The sequence below is a fragment of the Miscanthus floridulus genome, chromosome 5 (assembly GCF_019320115.1).
Source record: "Miscanthus floridulus cultivar M001 chromosome 5, ASM1932011v1, whole genome shotgun sequence".
NCBI lineage: Eukaryota > Viridiplantae > Streptophyta > Magnoliopsida > Poales > Poaceae > Miscanthus > Miscanthus floridulus.
In genome coordinates, this window is record NC_089584.1 from 118,600,956 (window position 1) to 118,618,049 (window position 17,094).

General features: G+C 44.7%; 2 pseudogenes; one reads left to right on the forward strand and one right to left on the reverse strand.

Annotated features, from left to right (window-relative positions):
• Positions 1–272: 272 nt before the first annotated feature.
• LOC136453260 (RING-H2 finger protein ATL73-like) lies at positions 273–1,325 on the forward strand (annotated as a pseudogene).
• A 5,330-nt stretch (positions 1,326–6,655) lies between these two features.
• Positions 6,656–11,911, reverse strand: LOC136453261 (uncharacterized; annotated as a pseudogene).
• Between the last annotated feature and the right edge of the window lie 5,183 nt (positions 11,912–17,094).

The window sequence follows — 17,094 nt, forward strand, 5'->3', positions numbered from 1 at the left end:
CTGCACCGCTTTCCGGCACACATGACTTGACAGACATCCGAATCCAGCACTCGTCTCGTTGCTGTGGTGCGTGCTGCGTGCTGCGTGCTGCCTGCCCACTACGCACCGCCCACGCCCTGGCAGGCCCCAGTCGGCCGGTCACGTCTGAAACCTATGCGCCTAAGCAAGCCACTAAACAAACCCGTCGCAAATCATTAGCGGCGCGCGGCGCGCGCGCTGCTGCCGCTGCTTAAGCTTATAAGAGCAGGCGAGGTCTGCTACTAACCCGCCCACCAAACCGCGCCACCTAGTCTTCTCTCTTCTCACTTCTCACTCACCAACCAACGGAGCAACTTGGCTCGTACCTGCGACACGCCGAGGAGCTAGAGGAGCGCGCGCGTGCTGAGGCTGAGCTGTTGGAGCTAGGCAGAAGAAACCATGTCGACGACGACGACGACGACGATGAAGGCAAGCGACCCGGGGTCCGCGTGGTTCGGCAGCGGCGGCGCCCGGACACCGTCGGCGGCGGGGACGGGCCACAACGCGCTTCTCATCACCGCCGCGGTCGCCGCGGTCGTGTCCGTGCTCGGGCTCGCCCTCTTCCTCCACCTCTACGTCTGCCACGTCCGCCGCCGCAACCGGCGCCGCGCGGCGGCCAGAGCCGCCGTGCTGCCGACCACGGCAGCGGCCCGCGACGAAGTGCGGTCTGGATCCCGCGGCCATCGCGGCGCTGACGACCACCATCTACAGGGACGACGTGGGCTGCGAGGCGGGCGCCGGCGGCACCGACGAGTGCACCATCTGCCTCGGCGCCGTGGAGGACGGCGAGGTGGTGCGGGCGCTCCCGGCCTGCGGCCACGTCTTCCACGTCCCCTGCGTCGACACCTGGCTCGCGTCAAGCTCGTCGTGCCCGGTCTGCCGCGCCGAGGTGGAGCCGCCGCCGCCGACGGCGGTGGGCTCAGCTCGGTTCGTGCAGGAGAAGGTGCAGGACGCTGTGAAGGAGGAGGCCGGCAGCTGCAGCTCGACGCCGGAGCGGGGGATCGGTGCCTGTGCGTCGTTGATGAAGATGTTGAGCAGGGAGAGGCCGGCGCCGCGAAGGCCACAGGGCGCCGACGCCGACGCCGGGGACTTGGACGACTTGGAACGGCAGCAGTATGCTGTTGCCGTGAATAATTAGTCTATTAGTTTTTTCTTTAAAAAAAAAGGACGGCCTTTTTAGTTTGGTCGTTTTCCACATCATGTGTACATCCCGCACTTGCGTTGCGTGAGCGGTGCAGACAATGCAAGTCTGTGAGCTCTTAACTTTTTTGATGAATGTAAGGGCCCGTTTGAAAAGATTATTGATATGGTTCGAATCTCTACAATTTAGTTCAAATTTGAACTAAATCTTAAAATGTTAGGTTTGTCCACACTCAAGTTTTGATGCTTAGCAGACATCAAACATGGATGAAGCTTCAAGTTTTACCCTATACCCTTGCTGTCCGTAATTAAGCCAGGGGGGTGGATAAAGCTGTGGAAAAAAAAGTTAAAGCAAAGTGGCCCCTATTAGAGTATGTGCTGTATTTTGTTCCAATATGTGTCTTAAGATGACTTTCCTAGGTGGCAAGATTTTATTCGACGGATATTTATAGACCCTCTTCTTTTTCCTCCTCTTACTCCGCCAATTGTTGGCACATCTGCATTTTTGTTACTTGATGTTGTCACTCAAACTTCACTCCCTCTCAGGGATTGAGGTAGCGAAAATAACTTTTTTTTTTGCATGACTCTATCCTTTTCCGTTTACGATTTTGCAAAAGGCTTAAGCCAGGTAGAACCTCTCCCATCTGATCAGTGTTATAAGGCATGGTTTTCTCTTGTAAAACACAATATAGACACTAAGACTCTTACACGCAAATCCACGCATATGCATGAGCATCCTACATCTATCAAAGTCTATGGAAGACTAGGCAGGTAGGTCTTTAAATTGAAAAGGTCATAGATACCAGCCTGTTCGGTTGGCTGGTTCGTATCGTTGCTGGTTCGTGAAGAAGTACTGCTGGCTAGTTTGTGTGAGAGAAAAATACTGTTTCGGCTGGAAATTTACGATCGTTTACGACAAGCCACAGCCAAACGAACAGGCTTGCAGTTGATGGGTATGTCACCTACCGTTGAAAAAAATAGTCGCATTAAAAAGACATAAGAGATATCAAACCTAAGGTTTGATCCTTGATGGATAGAGTGCACAATGTACCACATGCACTACTTAGGGTCCCTAGCACTACTAAAGTACCCATGTGTGATTTTATTGTTCAAGTTCACACTTTGGCCAATGTTTGTTATCTAATGATATGTGAGTTATGTCAATTGCAAATCTGAATGCTATTTTAAAGAAAGAGCCTTCATTAATCAATACCTAGAAGGTGTAATTAATCTCATTGATTTTCTTTTTGGCCTTCTTTGTTTCATAACTCTTATACTTTTTTCTTTCTTCTTTTATATATAACATATAATATAATCAGTATCTACCATTGGATTTATATGGTTATGATCTTGTGTAATCTGAATTTATATGTGTGTGTTTTGGCCTTCTTTTATATATAAGAGATATTTAGTCATGTTCCTTCAAATGTGCCACAAAATTGGTACCATTGGATTTATATGGTCATGATCTTGTGAATTTATTATAGGTAAAAAAGATCGACTTTGCATATTCAAAACACATGTCTTATAAAAACGGATCAAGGGAGTGCATACTTTGTATGGCCCTTGAAATTCAAAGTATGCACTTGTAAGCTAATTGTTGCCAACAACATTTTGGCATGATCTTATCCTAGAGGTCTAAGAACTTAAAATTCATTTAACACAACTCAACTACAAACATGCTTCACGTTTGTTGAGTAAACAAATGGTTCGGTATCCCAGATTGTTTTAAGGTCACTTCAGCAAGTGGTAGCATCGTGCATGACCGCACGCTCTTATATATTAGATGGGTCACGTACATTCTGGACGCACGCATCTCTAAAGACTGCTTGTTTATCAAAAAAGAAGATCTACAAATTGCACGTGACGATGATGGTCACATACAATGTTCCTTACTCGCCCTATAAAGCAGCTACTGCTGTCATTTTTACAGAGATTAAAAAGAAAGGACAGTGGATCATGAACATGATGCCGCGCGCATTCCGGATAAGCTTACTATAGTATGGAGAAAGCACCAGTGATAGAAGCTGCGAGAATGCACAAGTTGACCCTTGCGCCAATTCCTCTTTTATTTCCGCGACCACGCACTGCTCTGCCAGACTGCCACTCCCATATGGTGGTGTGAATTGATCACGTACATACAGGTCCTGCTCCTCAGAAATGCAAATGCTCAGAGGAGAAGTGTCCACACGAGTCAACACCACACACGGCAAGAGGGAAGCACCAGCTGCCGGGGTCAGCGTCAGAGAGGGAGGTAAACGTCGCGCGTGTCGCCGTCGCCCAAAGGACTCCCCGGTTCTCTGCGCACTTCTTTACTTCAAGTCTTTGCATCTGCTGGAGAAAAAGCAGGCAGCCGGGAGTGGCCGTCCGACGCAAAAGCTGCCTCCTCCAACACGAAAGTTGCGGCCGGTGACTTGGAAAGTCGCCGGTGACGTCTCCGTACTGGGCCGAGAAAAATTCGGTTACATCGCCGGAGAGATAAAAAAAAGTGACGGTAACGGGATTCCGGCCGGTCGGCGGACTAGCTAGCCCCGCGCGTGCGAGCCGAGGGAGGGGTAGTTGGATGGGACCGGAGACGGACGATCAAGCATCCATTCGTGACCGTGAGAGCAATTGCAATTCAGCTCGAGTTCCATATGGGGATACTACAGCTACAGCCTCCGGTGGCTAGCTAGCTAATCCATTTGAATATCTCCGTGCACCGCGTTTGGGGGCAGCAGAGCAAGATAAGCATGGCGAGTTAGCGCCGTGGTGATATTCAATGGCGAGTTAGGGTTTTCTTTTGGTTTAGTAGTGGGCAAAGTTTTATTAGGGGAAGGAATCAGGGGAGCATGGAATGGAACCTCGCCGAACGTACGTAAAGAAAAGCTGTTTGTGCTCCGGCGCTGCAATCTGGACCAGTCGAGGGCACTACACTAAGCGCTCTGGATTAGCAGGGATAGATTCGGCCATCGAAGATTTGTTAAGGATTAAAAGCAAGATAAGGCTCACCAGCTTCATGCTTCGCATGATTAGTAGTACCCGCTAGTGTGTAATCTAACCTTATTAGGCTAACGCTAACAGGGCCAAATTTGGTACAATGGCATCGCGTCAGGACAAGCAGTCTGAACAGTACAGACTAATCGGGTAGCGAAAGATAGGCCAGTTTTCGAGCTCTTTTCTGTAGCCTGGACTAGGGAAAATCGGGTTGCGGATAACCCTCACAACATCTGGCGAGCCAATGGCCGTGTGCCTGTATCTGTATTTAGATTTAGATTACACTTTTGTTTTCTGAGATCATGACTCTTTCTTTCCTGGAACCTGGCCGGATATGGATAGAGAGATTGGGGAAGACCGCCTGTAACAGTGACAGAGAATCAAATAAGCACCATGAGCGAAAAAAGAGCAGTACTTAAAAGCAACATGTTAAAGACAGTTTAACTTATTACGCTCAACAACTCGTCGAGTTTATCTGAAACGAGAGGTGGACTGAACAATTGTAACACTCAGCGCCAACACAGGTGCCGCATCAACAGAGACTTAGCTGGCTGGTGTACATGAAAGCAGGATCCAGAACATGTAGGCTGGAGACTTGGAGTTCCGTAAGGAGATTGGAGATAGAGTGCCAAGAAAAAAAATGCCTCACAAGTCACATGTAAAGGCTATGGTAAAGCAAAATAGCAAATATATACAAGTTCAAAGAAAAGGTAAATGCTCAGGATATTTAGAGTAAAAAAAGCGTACAAAATATGCAGATGTAGGCTTCATAAGCTTAAGGAGTATAGCTATTTAATTTTCGAGCACACAGATATTTGCCCACACATACTCCGCAGAGAGATCTAATCTAACTACGACTCGGATGCTCTGGGGCTCGCCAAACTTGTACAACAATGGTCCACATTCTGAACTTGGTATAAACGACAAGAGCTCTTATCGGTTGGGAGTATAACAAAAGAGAGTATGAGATAGACTGCTAACAAAAGAGGAGGTGGCCTAAAAGTCTAAAACTGAAACTGACGGGACGATTATTAGTCGCATCACAAAGCCGCCGCCCACGTATCAGGAAGAGGCTTTAAGGGCGATTGACATGCCGGGCCCAGCCCAGCCCACCCACGGCTTCGTGCTAGAATAGATCAGCTCCCGACCTTCTTTGCAAAGCGCTTCAGACCTCAGACGGCGGGCATCAATTTGCAACGAGTCGGCCGGAACTGAATCCGAATGCGCTCGTTCGTTTCACTTTCACTTCCACAAAACCACCTAGCAGGCCAGGTAGCCGAGTCTCGAGCAGGATCCAGCAGTCAGGCCCCAGCACGCTCGCCGACTAGCCCAACCGCGTGCCCGCCGTCATCTGGCTCCCTGGCCGTCGTCGTCACGGCTATACTCGTTGCTTCCCGTGGCCATGCTGTCACCTGAAGGCAACCAGGTTGCAGTGACGCCGACTGCCGTTATTAGGCCCAAACTCCCCACGCCATTCAGATTCAGCCACACCTTTGGGCCTGTCCATAGGCAAATTATGGCTAGGAACCAACAAGCCAGTCAGCCTCCTCAGCCAGTCAGCCCACACCTACAGGCGTGTATACTCCAGGCTTCAGCGTCCAATACGATTGCCATCGCGGGCCAGTTAAAATAATCTGAACATCAATGACGACGACGCGCGACACTACATGAAGAGAAACAAGTCCGTCAGATAACCATCAGCTGAACATGTCCGGTGGTTGCAATGCCTTCTTTCTGTCAATAAAAGCATTGCTCACTGCTGCCGTTCTTGCCATACAAATTGCTGCTGAACACTCACTGCATTGTAGACAGTGACCACTGGCAAAACACCGTGCATTCAGCTACGGACCCAAATCCACATTAATGGCACTCTTGGCTTGGCTGATGAGCCATGGTTGGCTGATTTGTTGTGGAAAAAATAATAATGTTTGTTGGCTGAAAAAATATGGCTTATAAGCCAAGCGAACGAGGCACGAAAGAACAAGGGACAAAGCCTAGATCACAACTGGACTGCTCTAGGACTAGCCGGCTAGCCCCATCTCTTAAGTTCAAGGTTGCGCGCCCATCACCAAGAGCTGAAAACAAAACCTGCAAATCTGCAAACAGATAATAAGCCAAATTTCAGCGAAACAAATAGGGCTAGCCCTGTTCGTTTCGCTAAAATTTGGCTTATGCTGAATGCTTATGCTGATTTGTTGTGAGAGAAAAATAGTATTCTTTCATTAAAAAATACCTGCTGAAGTAGTTCAAGCGAACAGGACAAGGTCAAACATCAAAACACCCATAGTAAGTCTCCAAACTGAAATCGTAAACCGTTAACATGATCAGGCAATATTTTAAGTTAGCATCACTGCCAGCTGCTTGCCCCTTTCCTTATTTCAGAGTAAACCAATACAACACATGCGTATGTGAGCCTGGTCTGGAGAAAATTGTGAACCAGAATCGACTTCAACCATCCAAATCCCATCACAAAGAAATGCTTGAGCTAAGCCAGTAGAACAAAGCCAGTGCATTTCTGGTTTCATTTATATGATAAAGTACGGTTCAGCAATGTACATGGCAATGCCAGGACGCATTGCTTGTAAATACTAAACAGAGCTAAAAAGGTAGATAGCATGTTGCAGAAACTTCCCATTCATGTCCAACCATAGCACCATCACTGCTACTGGTTACACTATTCTTACAGACTACTAAGTTAGGATAACCTTGTATAATAATACCACTATATTAGGTCCACATGACAAAACACTTGTGCAATCTCATCAGCACTTTTGCATGATACTAGCACACGATCAACCGTTAACAAAATATCTGAGAGGCTGCTCTGCCATGGCATGCTTCATCTGCAGAGCTTCGTCCCTGACTGAGCTCCATCAAGATCCATGCTCTCCCTGGTGTCATTCCTTTTATCGGGGTTTGCTATCAACCCAACAAGCTGTTTTCCTCCCTGCAGCACAATACCATAAGTTATGCGATGCCGAGGTGCTTTAAAAAAAATCACAATGAAGCTTCATAGCAGTAAGCTAGAAAAAGTTCCATAGATTGGATGGACCATAAGGCTTTCTTTCTAACAATCGGCCTGTTCTCTAGTTGGTTTCTGGACTGATAAGCCCGGCTGGTGCTGGTTTGTTGTGAGAGAAAAACACTGTTGGCTGGCTGATAAGCCCTGGCTGAAACCAACAAGCGAACAGGCTGAATATTATAAGTAGTTCTGCAGCAAATTCCAAGCAATGAAAATGTATGTTGTGTCAGCAAATCAAGAATCTCCTAAATCAGGAATGGCCAAAGATGTTTTCAGATTTAGTTGCACCTTCAGTATATTGACCAATTGTCATTGTCTCAACGTGAGCCAAATTGCTCCCGTTGTCCCAAAAGACCCCAGTTGTCATAAATAGGTATAACAGATTATTCAGACTTCAGAGCACAAAAAAGTGCTGAGAGCAATTCAGGACAAGTGTTGGACAGCAGATCGGATAGTAGCTCACGGCTTGGCGGAGGCCGGAGCTCGACTGCACGCACCTCGGTCGTTGGGGAGTTCGAGCTGTGAGCACATCTTCTTGACTGCAAACTGCACCAAGCACCATCCGCTCTCTCCACGTGCTACGCTGATCTACTGATTCTTTTTCTCAAATCTCAATCCTTTTAGCTAGAAGTAGTAGTACTGTAGTACTACTTGGATTCGTCACTCGCTAGTAGATTGGATAGTGGATACCAGAGATCTGTTAGTAGAAACACTACTCCTATTGATTAGTACAAGTACTACTGCTAGTCTGCTACTTGATTAGTTAGTAGAAATTAATGCGTACCAGATCTATTAGTAGAAAGTTGTAAACTTATACTTAGATTCTTTAGTACCTAAAAGTACTACTGCTACTTGATTAGCTAATAGAAATGTGGCTAGTACTTTAATCATTAGAAGCACACTGAAGCAATGAAGCTAGATCTGTGTGTTTTGGTGTTTCCTGTCTTGACTGTGCTCCTTTCTTTGCACAGCGATGGTGGTCACAAGGTCAGCAAGCTCTTCACAAGTTGCGCCAGCTTCTGGTGCACCATCTTCTGATACACCTCCTAGTGACAACCAACTCCAGGGAGGTGTCACAGCTCAACCTGAGTGCTATTGATTCACAAACTGATGGTATTGATTCAGAGGTGGGGCAGCAGCAGCAAAAAGGAGAAAGCTTAAATCTATTGTTTGGAATGAGTTTAAAAGGTTGGAAGTAGGTGGCAAATGGAAGGCAGAATGCATGTGGTGTCATGCAATTGTAATACTGCTACTTTATTTGCTTGCCTAAATGCCTGGACATGCAGTTGGAATATTGGATTGGTGCCTTAGTGCCTTCTGCCTTGCAGCCATGCTGTGCTGCCAGGTGGATCACTAAGGCTAATCTAGTTGCAGGTTTCTATTTAATTGTGGTTTCTTATTGTAAAAAGTTACATTCTGTCAGTTAGGACTGTGGCTAAATACCTAATCAAATAGGGTGTTTAGCCTCCACGGGCCCCCGTTGGGGTTCAGGGATCCAACGGGGAACGGGACGGGGCAAGTTTTGTCCCCGTTTAGCTTATCAGGGACGGGGCAGGGATTCGAGTTCGGGGATCGGGGCGGGGCCGGGGGTTGTTAGAACGTTAATCATGTTTGGCTTGTAGCTCTTGCATGAACAAATGGTCTGAGCAGAAACATAATGTGCTAAATCACCTCTGACTTATTGCCTGGTATGATAAACTGATGTAGGATTGATGCAACCTGTTTTATCCACTTTTTCATATGCTGTTTCTGAACGGTCTCCAACTATGTTAATCAAGATCACTAAAATTTGGTAACTATAACTATGCTATGTGTAACCTGTAGGACCTTGATAATGTAATAGCTAGGCTGTATGTGAGCAACAGCAGCCCTAGTACTTTTGTAATGCTAAGCAAAATTTGTTCTTGATTTTGTGCATACAACAAGCATACACGGCAACTTGTAAATTATATAGAATGATCATTACCACACAAGGCCACAGGGTGTCTAGGGAGATTGGCTCAACCTCATCTGAGACGCTATTTGTCTTCAACATGCGCATGTTGAAACAATGAGAGTTAAAGCAATTAAGTCTAAGGTCATATTCTTTGGACATGCACTACTCATCCCAGCAAGCTACTTTAAACACCAGTAGAGTGTTAGTTAATTATCTAACATTCATATGCAAAGAGCATGCCAGGAGGTCTAAACATACACAACCATATATGAGTACAAATATAACACAAGTCACTACGACATTCGGAAATTAACAAGCGAGGGCAACAGTAGCACAACCAACATAGATTATATAGTTCGATAACAAAAACAACAGCACTTTTCCATTCACTTCATAATTATTTTATTGCTCAAGTAGATGGAAAGCAAGAAAGTTTGGTTATTAAAGCTAAGGAACACATACAACTTCTATGCAGGAAACACACTAATGTGAAGCTATACACGCAGCTAAAATCATGCAATTGCAAGATCTGAAATCGTAGGACAGAAACAGTACAGTCAATTAGGAAAAACATAACGGGAGCTATAGACCATGAAAAACTGTGTTCTTTTAACATTTTAGAAAGTTCATGAAATTGTCTATAACTTCATGGACAGAAACTGACAGGAAACTTCACAAATTTATAACTGGAGTTCTAGCCAACCAAAAATATTGTTCTTTAACAATTTGAAAAGCTCAAGAAAAACACTACAACTTCCTAGTTATCAACAGGAGCTAGTTTTGAAGTCAACATGGTCGAAATACACAAAAGTCCAGAGCTGTACAGCACACAGTCCAACCTGACAGCGAAAATTCAAAAATCTATATCTCCCAAACCTAATGGCCTAAAATCAGGAAATTTTAGGACAAGCAGAGATACTTAAATCCTCTCCAACTTTTGTATTATCAAGATTCACAGAAAGGGGTCATTTAAAACACGACACATTCCTCCCTAACAAAACTATACAATCTGCAGTTTTCAGCACACATTGCAAAATGATTCGTGCATCCCTTTACTTGTCCCCAAACAAAGCAGCACCTATTCAACTTATTTGCACAACCAAAACCACTCCTATCCACACAAGTTAGTCATGGTCTCTAGAATTAGTTTTGTTCATCAGCAGATAGGTTCAGATAGAGCAATTATCTCCAAAATTCTTGGACTTCACATCAATGGCCAATTATCAGTATGAACCTGTCAACTCCAAGTGTAAACCCCTAAATTCCCCTGAACAAACATGTGCAGAAAGACCTCAACTCACTTGTGTGGTGTTGCTAACACGATCTCCTTCACCTGTCCAAGATGCACCCAATGTTGTGGCTAGGGATGCTTTGCCCTCACCATCGTCTTCCACACCTGCAGAAAGTGTGCATGATTTGAGTCATGTAAGTTAGCATTCACCTAAACTGTAGATAACGATAGTTCATGTTTGAGGCTTGCCATTGTTGAGGTCCGGAATTGATCTACAATTCTTTAGCCTTTCCAGTTCATGCTTGAGGCGTGCAATGCTCCTCTCCATTTCTGTAAACTCCTTGAGAAGCTTCGAAGAATTTGAATCACATGTTTCAAACATCTGGCGCTGATAACGCATTTGGCACATCCAAGTGAGATTCTGCCCACCAGTTATACCAAGATTCTCCAAATACGAGTCAACACCTTTCCCACGTGTTACCATATTCCTATGGTCCTGAAATTTGGATAAAGACTTCTTAAGTAACTTACGGTAATGTTGAACACTGCGGCACAACTGATCCTTGTCCTGCTTCGAATTTTTGCATTACAACTCTCCTAGCTAAAAGCTCCTGTTGTATACCCTTGACAGTAGCTTCAATTTGTTTATCTTTTTCCTTCACCATATCCTTAATGCACTCCACCTCATGTTGAGTGTCCCTGCAAGTCTGTTCCTTATCCAGGTATTTACTGTTCATGTCAGACACATAACCTTGGATTTGTTGCATGAGGGCTTGGAAATGCGAAATGTTTTGGGTGTCCCTGCACTCCACCTCCTGCAGTTGAGGAAAAAAACACATGTTTTGGCTGCCAAAAATTGGCATTTCTCTCAAGTCCCCAATGTTTTGGGTGCCCAGAAAAACCAAAGAGGCTTCTTCTTCGTCTTCCAACTGGCACTGCTGCAATACCTGATCTTTGATCCGCTTCCCAAGCGGTAAGCTCTCCGCGAAAAGCTCCGGCCTTTGGCACACCATCAGATGGAGGAGGTACGGCGCGTACCGCCACTGGCGTCCCAGCAACCACCTCCCTCTTCACCACTGCCCAAATCAAGCCGCCCCAGTCCACCTCGTATGCCTTGCCTTCCTCCACCAACCGCAGCGCGGCAGCGACCTCCATCGGCACCGCAACGCCGCTCCCTCCCCATCCCAGCAGCACGCGATCGCAGACAATCCCCTTCACGGCTCCGATCGCCTCCGCCGTGGAGAACACGGCCGCGTCCAACCCCGCCGGGAGGCCAACCGGGCCCATCGGCAGCCCGAGGGCCCCCGCGAAGTCGGCGAGGGAGGCGGAGACAGCGCCGCCGCAGACGGAGACCATAATGCGGCCTGAAGCGTCGTCGTAGGCGGCGGAGAGCCCAAGCTCGTCGGGCGGGTGGTCGGGGAGGTAGAGCTGCGCGAACTCCCCAAGCCCCACGAAGTCGAGCACCGCCGCGTCGCGGGGGTCGGCGCCGCCGGCGCCGCGCTTCAGATGCCGCATCGGATGCTGTTTGGTGCTAGGGTTGGGTTGGGAGGCCGGGGAACATTGGGGTTTTGAGCTGCCGGAGTGGGGTTTTTTGCGCAAAGAGGCTAGAGGAGACTAGAGACGCAGGTGATTGATTTGAACAAGAGATTGGGGAGTGGGAAGGGAAGGGGCGCCACTCGGTTTCCTACTTTCCCGGCTCCTGAAACTGGCTTGTCTCACTGAAAGTGGGCCCCGTAACTTCTAGGTCCCACCGGTCAGTGGAAATAGTATTCTAAAGCAGCGTGCGTCTTCTGAGTTGTGCATCAAGGGATACTGGCTCGGAGTCTTTTCTCCGCTCTGACACGTAGTACTAAAAAAGAATGCAACTGCGGTTACATGCCTTCACATTTCATTAAATTTCGAGTGAATATTATTCATATTTATAGTTCTAAAATAATTTATTATAAAATATATTTCATATTTAATCTAATGATATTTATTTTATATTATAAATATAGATATTTTTTATCTATAATTGATCGAACTTAGGATCCTAAACCATGATATTGCGATAGAATTGTATTCTTTCCTAGACGGAGGGAGTAGACTTAGGGGGTGTTTGGTTTCCTGGACTAAATTTTAGTCCATGTCACATCGGATGTTCGAATGCTATTTAGAAGAACTAAATATGAGTTAATTATAAAACTAATTACACAGATGGAGACTAATTTACGAGACGAATTTATTAAGCCTAATTAATCCGCTATTAGCACATACTTACTGTAGCACAACATTGTCAAATCATGCACTAATTAGGTTTAAAAAATTCGTCTCGCAAATTAGCCACAATCTGTGCAATTAGTTATTTTTTTCGTCTATATTTAATACTTCATGCATGTGTCCAAACATCCGATGGGACAGGGACTAAAATTTTCGTGTAGGAACCAAACACCCCCTTAAATAGGGATAGTGCCCAGCTGTCACCGAGAACACGGGAACTAATTTACTGTAATTTACTGCATCTTTATTCGGCTTGAGATACCACAAGCTACTCTCATAAAAAATATCATTCTCGCTTTTAAAAAAGACAACATTTTAACTTTGCAAGTGAGAATAGTGCCTAGCAGTCGGTGAGTCTATGAGGTGTAATGGGTTCGTGCTTCTAATGAAAAAATTTTCCTATAGCACGAACACACGAACACGAACCACAACGATCCTCAAGTGCCACTAGATGCTCAAACACAATGCAAATACACTTGGATCACTCCCAATCTCACTTTGGATGATCAAATCACAAGCTAGATAAGTGAGAGATGTAGGAGTATGCTCACAAGGTGTATCAACAAGTTAGAGAGCCAAGAAAGTGAGCAAGAGCCAGCCACCCACCACGCTTTTATAGAGATCCAACAATTCAAGTAGCCATTATACCCCTTCACTGGGCTTGCTGCGAACTGACCAGACGTGTCCGGTGTGGCGACCGGATGCGTCCGGTCACAGCAGAGCAGCCACGTGTCCTGTTTAAATCAGTATAGCCATTGGCACCCAACGACTCTTTTTCTGTGCATGCTATCAGACACGATCAGACGTGATGCTAGGAAACGATCGGATGCTCGCTGGGCAGCGTCAGGTCAACTCCAGAGAGCTCCTAGAGCCGCCCTAGAGTGACCGGACACGTCCGGTATCGCCGACTGTACACGCCCCCGCGTCAGGTCCTCACAACTGCTTGCTTCGCCTCCTTTGACTGGAGGCGATGCTTAGCGTCAGGTCACGTGTTACATAGAGCGTCCGGTAAATTCTGTGACAACTTCTCACATCGAGATCAAATACCGGACACGTCCGGTCTCAATTCCGGACGTGTCCGGTCTCGTCTGAAAAACCGTTGCCGAGACAAATACCGGACGCGTCCGGTCCCTGTGTCGGATGCGTCCGGTCTCCTCGAGACCAGCACTTTCGACACGTTTCTCAACACCCTTGTTTCTATGTGCCAACACCAAAGTGTCGCACCATTTGTGCATGTGTGTTAGCATTTTTCATAAGCATTTTCAAGGGTTAATTGTTAGCACACTAGGTCCTAATGCATATGCATGGAATTCAATCACCTAGTGGCACTCGATAAACCGTTTAGCCAAAGATTTTCCCTCTTTATAGTACGACTATCGATCCTAAGTCACTCACACCCTCTATCGTGTCTTGAGTGCAAAACAAAAACCTATCTTATACCAGGCCTCGTTCGGCTTACCAAGAAACCGGCTTGTTCGGCTTGTTTTTTCAGCCGGAACAGTATTTTTCTCTCACAATAATTCAGCCAGAACAATGCTTTTCAGCCAGTTTTAGCCAAGATTCAGCAAGCCAAACAGGGCCTTTGCCTTGATCTTTTCGGTTTTTGTTTTTCTCTTTCTTCTTTTCCAAGTTGAGCTTGATCATCATCAACACATGTCAATCTTCATCTCCATGGACCTCATCTTGCTCTATCACTTCGATTGGACCACCTTTTCTAATTCACACACTTAGATCAAAGGTTAGTCCTAAGTTTCATCAATTATCCAAAACTAAACTAGTGCTTTAAATCTCCCCTTTTTAGTAATTGATGACAACTTATTTACAAAGATATTCAATGAAATCTTTTTAGACTCATGTTGCTTGCCCAGGCATATTTTCATATGTAAAGATTATGGATAAGTTTCATCAACTCAAATTGGTAGTATTAGCTCCCCCTACATATGTGTTAAGAGTTTGGATTTAAAAGCTTGCACATATGCATGGATTAGAAGTGTGGGAGAGTAATAGCAACCAAATGATGCTAAGGTGTAAAAAATGAACCTTTGAAGCGTGATACCAATCAGAGTTGCCAATATACACCATCCTTAGCACCATTAGTAATTAGACATTCACAAAAACTAGAAAACCCCAGTGAGATCAACATTATATGAAAGGGTCTATTTTTTACATGATAAGCACAAGTCTAGTTACTCTTCCTATGCATGCTAGTGCTTCATTCATCATTCAAGTTACTACTAGCATACACCACACAAGCATGGATATGAAATTTAAAACTTGTGCTATGCAAGCAAACATGTGTGATGCACATACAAATGCAACATACAAGTTTATGAGCTTGCTCCCCCTACTTGTGTGCTTCAAGTTTTATTGATCCCCTTCATTTCTCCTATCTTATCTGTGTTACTTCTCCCTCTTTTGCAATATCTTTGGGTATTTCTCTCCCCCTTTGTCATCGATGACCACAAAAGATGAGTTTAAATTTTAGATAGGTTGTGTGAAACCATGTGAAGTGAGGATCATTTTTTCCTAATTTTGGTTCAATCTAGAGCATTTGCAAAAGATATTTAACTCGATTTGATCCAAGAGCAAGCTTCTTCACACCTCCAAATAAGGGTTATCATGCACCATGTTGAGTTAAACACTTATAGCTCATTCTCTAGATCAAACACTAGGTTCACAAGGACACAACCATGTCATATGCTACCACTAGATCATTTTAAGCATACAAGCAATAGTGGTACCATACAAGCATCAAATTCATTTGATTTTCATAAATGGGTCCTAAGACATGATAAGAATGACTAGATGCACTAAACAAGTCCTTAGCAATAGATGAAATGACATGTCAATCAACTTTACCTTATTTTGTCGAAGGAGAGGGCATGTCATATATGGGGGTGCATCAATACATATTTGAGAAGTCAAGTATGTTCAATTCATTCCTTAGTTTGCCTAACCCTCTTCTCATCAAGTGGCTTGGTGAATATATCGGTAAGTTGATCATCGATGCCTACACTTTCAATGCAAATGTCCCCTTTTTGTTGGTGATCTCTTATGAAATGATGATGGATATCTATGTGCTTTGTTCTTGAATATTGAACCGGGTTGTTGGTGAGCTTCACGGTACTCTCATTGTCACATAGCAATGGTACTACTATTCAAGTCACTCAAAGTAGCCTTCATCTAAAGTAATTGAGCACAACAACTACCGACCGAAATATACTCCGCTTCGGCGGTTGAAAGTGCTACACTATTTTGCTTCTTTGATGACCAAGATACAAGTGATCTTTCCCAATAGTTGACATGTGTCTGATGTGCTCTTTCTCTCAACTTTACATCCCACATAATCGGAGTTCCGAATATTCAATTAACTTAAATCTAGCTCCTTTGGGATACCACAATCCAACATTTTATGTATGCTTCAAGTGCCTCAATATTCTCTTAGTTGCCTTTCAAAGTACTTTCTCTTGGTGAGGCTTGAAATCTAGCACACATGCATACACTAAACATCATATCCAGCCTTGATGCTGGTCACATAGAGTAGGCTTCCAATCATAGACCGATACATCTTTTGATCCACCATATTGCCACTAGCATCACTATCCAAGCTTCCATTTGTCCCCATTGGTGTACTAATAGCTTTAGCATCATCCATTCTAAACTTCTTGAGCATGTCTTTGATGTACTTGCCTTGACTAACAAATGTACTATTCTTCAATTGCTTAATTTGAAGACCAAGGAAGTAACTAAGCTCTCTAATCATGGACATCTCAAACTCATAGCCTATCATCTTTCTAAACTCTTCACAACAATCTTGATTGGTTGATCCAAATATGATGTCATCAACATAAATTTGCAACACAAACAAGTCATTGCCTATCTTCTTGGTGAAGAGAGTGGTGTCAATCTTACCCATCTTGAACCCTTTAGAGAGTAAGAAATCTCTCAATCTCTCATACCATGCTCTAGGTGCTTGCTTCAAACCATACAATGCCTTTCCTAGCTTGTAAACATGGTTGAGCTTCTTCTCATCTTCAAAACCAAGAGGTTGCTCAACATATACTTCTTCATTGATGTAGCCATTAAGAAATGCACTCTTCATATCCATTTGATATAGCTTGATGTTGTGGGCACAAGCATAGGCCAACAAGATCCTTAATTGCTTCCAATCTTGCAACTGGGGCATATGTTTCTCCAAAGTCAAGACCATCAACTTGAGTATAACCTTGAGCCACTAATCTTGCTTTGTTCCTTACAACCTATCCCTATCTTGATCTTGCTTGTTTCGAAAGGACCCATCTAGTTCCAATCACATTGTGTCCCTTAGGCCTCTCTATCAACTCCCATACTTGATTTCTTATGAAATTGTTTAGTTCTTCATGCATAACATTGACCCAATCAACATCCATCAAAGCTTCATGTATCTTCTTTGGTTCAATGAATGAGATAAATGAGAAGTGTTTCATAAAATGATGTCAATATTGATCTTGTTTATACACCTCTTGAGATATC